This window comes from Vidua chalybeata, chromosome 1 (assembly GCF_026979565.1).
Source record: "Vidua chalybeata isolate OUT-0048 chromosome 1, bVidCha1 merged haplotype, whole genome shotgun sequence".
NCBI classification, from domain to species: Eukaryota; Metazoa; Chordata; class Aves; order Passeriformes; family Viduidae; genus Vidua; species Vidua chalybeata.
In genome coordinates this window covers 123,779,305-123,785,057 of record NC_071530.1, presented here as the reverse complement: position 1 = coordinate 123,785,057, position 5,753 = coordinate 123,779,305, and the positions used below count along the sequence as shown (strand labels likewise).

Genomic DNA, 5,753 nt, shown 5'->3' with positions numbered 1-5,753 from the left:
CGCCGCCACCGCCCGGCCCGCCAACAACCGCCGCTCCCATTGGCCGGGCGGGCGGGCGGGCGGCCGCGGCCCCGGGCGGGCGGGCGGCCTCTGGCCCCGGCACCGCCGCCCGCCCCGCCCGCTCCGCCTCGGCGTCCCGCCCGCCCGCTACTCGCCCGGAGCGGAGTTCACAAGCCCCGCTCCGCCTCACCGGGCCCAGGCGATGTTCCCCGTCCTTAGGCTGCGCCCTGGTTGGGTTCCCAAGGGAGCAGGGCACCGGGTCTGGGCATCTCCCTGGAAAAACCAGGCGTATTCTGACTCAGGTGCGATCTGACGGGTCCTGAAGCCCATACGTTGAGGTTATGCTGTGATCAGGGATCTCCTTCCAAGAGCAGCGCCTTTACATGAAATACAGGATCACGGAATCATTAGGGTTGGAAGGGACCTAAGGGGATCATTAAGTCCAAATTGCTGCCAAGGCAGGATCACCTAGAGCAGGATACAGGAACGAGGAACGAGTCCAGATGGATTTTTAATATCTCCTAAGAGGGAGACTCCACGACCCTCCTTGAACATGAAGACCAAAGCGAAGCAGATAAGGAGAAATGATCGTGCAGTTGACAAAGCATCCAGCATCGCTGGATGGACATGGGCAGCCAGGGACCCTCCACCCTCAGCACCTAGTAGCTGAACAGATGGGTGCTGATGTGTGGCCTTTTTGGGTGTCCCCTTGCTAATGAGAAAACTATGAAGACTACAGGAAGAACACCGAAAAAAATGTTTTCAGCTTCAAGTCCTGAAAATAAATGCAGACAATGCATTCCCCCACCCTTCCCTGAAAGAGATGCTAATAAAAGATTAGTGTATTGATGGAATCTCCTGCTACATACATTTGAGTATGGATGTTTTCAGGAAATAGTGCTACTAAATTGCCATTGGCTAATGAATATAAATAATGCTTGATACATATAGAAATTCTTCCGATCCTTTTACAAAAGGTCTCCACATTTTTAGCAACCAGAGCATTTCAATATTTCTCTCTTCAAGCCATTATTTTAGAATTACTTCTTAAGATCTTTTATTTGTCTTTCTTGTGGAAATATGCCACGAGCAACTAATAAAGTTTTTCTAAAGTACAATAAATCTTATAGAAATTACTGCTGTCTTTACAGACACATGCAAATAATTTCTCTTCTTATGCTAGACAAGTTGGTTGATACAGATTCACTTGTCCATAGAATCACAGTTACTGTTTCTTAGCACATCTGTGAATGCAACACAAAGAAACAAATATATAAAAACTACATTAAATTGGAAATTATGGTCATGTTGTCATCTCTGCATTCTCTTAGCACAGAACAAATAGACCTAGATGCTGCATGCCAAACAGCCAGCATGTAAATCATGACTAATATATTATTAAAATCATCATTTGAGACCAAAAGCTTGAGTACATATGGTAATTCCAGCTGCATTTTTTCCTAGTTAATTTAGAAAAAGTACATTTTTGATTTGCCTTTGGTCTCTGGAGTTTATGCTTTTAAAATTACAGGCTATGCCAGAAGTAACTAGTTTGCCACCAAGTTTCAAAGTTCTAAACTTTGCAAATTATCCTTTAAATCTTTGACACGGAACTTAAATAAGCCTATAGCTAGTAAGCATTTCCTGATAAACTTACCATTAGGATAGTGTACAAGAAGTGCACTTCCTTTCATGATATTTCCACGTGGGGATTGCAAATTCAAAACCGGAGGAGGAGATGTTCTCAGTTTAGTGAAGGGTTTCCTATTTGAGGTGTGTTGTAGATGTTGGCGAACCCAATGGGAAGAATGATGATGTCTAACTCCATTTCAGAAGGCTGAATGATTTCTTTATTATAATTATGTTATAATACATTAATATGCTACATAAAAGAGGATACTAAATACTAGATGCTACTTTCTCTAACTATCATATCTCACTAACGCACAACTCGTGACCCTGTTCGCCAGAGTCCAGACACAGGTGGATCTAATTGGCCATCAGGGCCAAACAATCCACCATGGTCCAACCAAGCGCTCACTCTGGGTAAACAATTCTCCAAACACATTCCAGATAAAGGGGGGTTGATGTAGGACATGGGCTATGAATCTTATAAGCAGTTTAGACAGGCCAAGAGAAGCTGTGAAATAAATACAGCTTCCTGTATATATCAATATAGAAAAATCCCTACACTGTACTATTCCAAATCTTTAGTCACTTTAGAAAAATACTCTGGGATCCAAAGTTTTGAAATACCTTGCCCTTGGTTTGTGCAAAGCAGTGCAAATCATTTCTATGGGGCAGAAATGTCAAAAAACTACTAAGTCCTGTAAAATGATCAGAATTTAATTAACATTTCAAATACTCTTTTTCACCATTTGAATCCCTGTCATAATGACTAAAATCTTCATAAAAAATCAAAACCTTTCCACTATCTTTCATGTTAATAATGAACTCTGGATAAAGAAGGATCTCCCAAAGTGATATTTTAATTAATACACTTTGCACTGTAACTAGCTTCTGGGAATTCATATATGCTTGCACAGGGGGACTTTAAAATTTAAATACTCCTAATAAGCTTTTTCTTACAGTTAATGTTAATTGAGGATTACAGACAAGAATGATTACTCTCCTACTAAAATAATTCCTCAGTTGAATTCCTGCAAGAATGCCTTTTGTTCTTTTGTGGGTTATAGTCACAATTTATATTCAGGAATGAAGTATTGTGATTTTCCTATCAATCTTTTTATCTACCCTTTTTTTTTTTTTTTTTTTTTTTTTTTTTTTAGTACAGTTGTATAGTTTTGTTTGCTGTGGCTGTCCCAGATTAGACAGAACGAGACCAGAAACCACAACAAAACTTGGTAAGCAGTACTGGAGTAAACAGTTTTTGCTCTCTCAGAACATGAATTGCTCAATTTATAAAGCTGAGTCCAAACTGAAAAAATAAGAGTAAATGAGTTATAATAATGCCCAAAAGACAAAGAAAATATGAGTTTAAATTCTAATTTGCCAGCTGTTGGGTAGATTTTCTCAAACTGAGTAGCCAGTAATAGAAGGAGACCAGGGACTGTGACTTTATCACTGGATGTAGTATCTCTGCTGTTTTCTTATTTCCATATATTGGCTTTTGCAACCTGCATAACAGTCTTTATATGTTGGGATGTTATTTTTTACAGTTCTACTAGCAGGCTAGTTATTAAAAAATAAGAGAGAAATTCAGAATACGTAAGCCAAACAAATTGAGTTTTGGTAAATCCCCCAGACTGTGTTTATTTTCCAGCACACTTCCATGCTTCAGCTTGCTGGTTTAGGACACAATCTGCTTTATAGGGCACAGCACAAACCAAAAGTGAGAGATTACTGAGAAACAAAACAATGCTGCAAAGTTGATTTTGCAAAGCCAGAGAGTTCCTCAAAACACTTTATGTGTTTTTCTTTCCTGAATGCTCACTTAGAAGATGGACTTTGCTAGGTAGACACGTGAAACTTGGGTGCATCAAGTTATTGTGTGAACAAATTGACCACCCAGCTGGTGAAACATTCTGCTCTTCTGGAACCCACTAAATGCCTTGCATGGTAAATAAAATTAAATTTATACATATGTACCATGATTCTCTTGGTGAGATGAGGTGATTTCACCCTTCAAGGCAAATTTTTTAAATTAAGAAATTAAAATGGCATTACAAATTAATCTATATTCTTATTGTAATTTGATAGTGTATTTCTTCACTACGCTGAGGAACAGGTCATATTAGAGCATGGTAAGTTTAGAAATTCTTGCCGAACTAAGATTTTTTTTAGAATAAAATATTCTGAAGGGATAGATGGAAAAGTTTCCTTTTTTATTTATCACCTAAGATAGTCAGCTTGTTTCCCAGAATGTGATTTTGTGATCCATCTATTCTTCAACAAAAGCCTGACCAGTTTATGCAGTGCGCATAATCGCTTATCATGTTGTGAGATATGACTAAACGTGCATGTTTGCAGTTCTTTGAGAATACATAGCCATGGATATGCCAGTAGAAGTCCTTCTTAAATCATTTTTACCTAATAGTTTCGTAAAGAAAGAAAACACTAGAGTTTCATCTAGTTTTAGATGAACATTTAGTTTTGTTTAATCCAAGCATCATTAAATTGGATGTACTTTTCCTTACGTTAAACAAAGAGCCCAGTAAGCGAATTCTCCAGGCCTCTTCTAGTTGCAGCTGATCTCCCTGTGATTGAGTCTTTTTATTTTTCCTTTCAAAGCCACAGCCTCACTCTGTCTGTTTCTTTTGCCTTTCTTGCTCTCTTACCAGTAACATTTGTGCATGGCCAAAGTGAGAATTCTGTCTATCTCGTTATGATTTGTGATGTTTTTCTTCCCCAAATGCTAGATATCTGCATGCCCCATGTTGTTTTCTAGTATTAAGATGTGTCAGTGATTACATCTACTGAGAGTGTGGGATGAAAATGGGGGGGGGGGGGGCGGGGATGATGCTCCAGCCTCTCTAACACCCAGCTCAACAGGGTATTGCAATCAATTTCTTTTTAAGCATAGATCAATACATTAAAGTTTTCAGCAGACTGAAAGTAATTGTGGCAAATGTGATGGCCCTCAGTCTGAGATACTCTGAGATGGCTTTTCTCTTACATAGCAAGGTTTGCTTTGCTGTGTAGTTAGATGCTTGGATAAAAAAAATAATTTCACCATGTGATACAACTCCACTGATCTTTCCAGCTTCATGTGAGTACTTATGGAAGAATCTGACACATTTGGCACATAGTAGATTGTAAAACATTACTTGTGGTAATGAATGGTCGCTCGTGAGTGACTTAATTACTGTAGATTTTAATATAAAGAAAAAAATGTTGCATTTTATTTTCTAATTTACCATCTGGCAGGAAGTCTTCCATGTCTTTGTAAACTCACCAAATATACACAGGCTTGAGCAAGAAACACAAAAATATTAGTCCATACTTTCACTTTGGGGAATGGGCCCATCAAACGGAATCATACTGGAATATATCAGCAACTGGGCTCTGGCATAGTTCTATTTCTAATCACAGAAATCAGAAATAGAGGGGACATATGCTAGGTCAGAATAATTTTCACAATATATTTTTAAATATTTCATGCCATTTGATCAAATTGTAGAATTTAGAGATGCAAAAAAAAAGTTTGATTATTTGATTCACTGGGTAGTATTTGATTAGACATAGCTTTTCCTTGATTCTCTTCTTTGGCTTACTGTGAAATTTCATATTGATTTAAAAGATTTACATGCATTGATCTGAGAAATGGAGTCAAGGTTACTGTTTTTATTCAACAGCATGAGACACACTTCGAATTCAGAGCCTGATGAAGCTAATATTTGCTCTAAGATACTGAGTGTAAAAAAAACCTATTTGGATATAGAAGCTGTTACTTATGAAAATAATATCCAGCAACTATGGAAGTTTTTTGATCTCAAGCCATTACTGACACTGGCAGAGTAAGACATGGAAAGAGGAAATGAAAGCATGAAAAACCACAAGCAGAATAAAGACTTAAAATTGTCCCCTCTGCCTCTCACTCACAATCATCTTCCTTTTGCTTGAGGGGAGGTAAATATTTACAAAATAAAAACTTAAGTATGTGACTTTGGCTTTCATTTAATAATGGGCACAAAAGAGATTTTGAGAATCAGTGTATTTCACGTTGATTATAATTTTAAGATGGGATTTGTGTTTGGTTTGTTTTCCTGATGCCACTTCCATGATATTTGTGA

The 5,753-nt window shown here is 38.2% G+C and overlaps 1 long non-coding RNA gene across 1 annotated transcript; it reads left to right on the top strand.

The window, feature by feature from the left end:
- The first annotated feature begins 2,814 nt into the window (after positions 1-2,814).
- On the top strand, positions 2,815-5,537 carry LOC128797194 (uncharacterized). The gene is made up of 3 exons (XR_008434042.1): positions 2,815-2,864; positions 3,721-3,764; positions 5,316-5,537. It is a non-coding gene; the product is annotated as an uncharacterized LOC128797194 (long non-coding RNA).
- Positions 5,538-5,753: the final 216 nt, after the last annotated feature.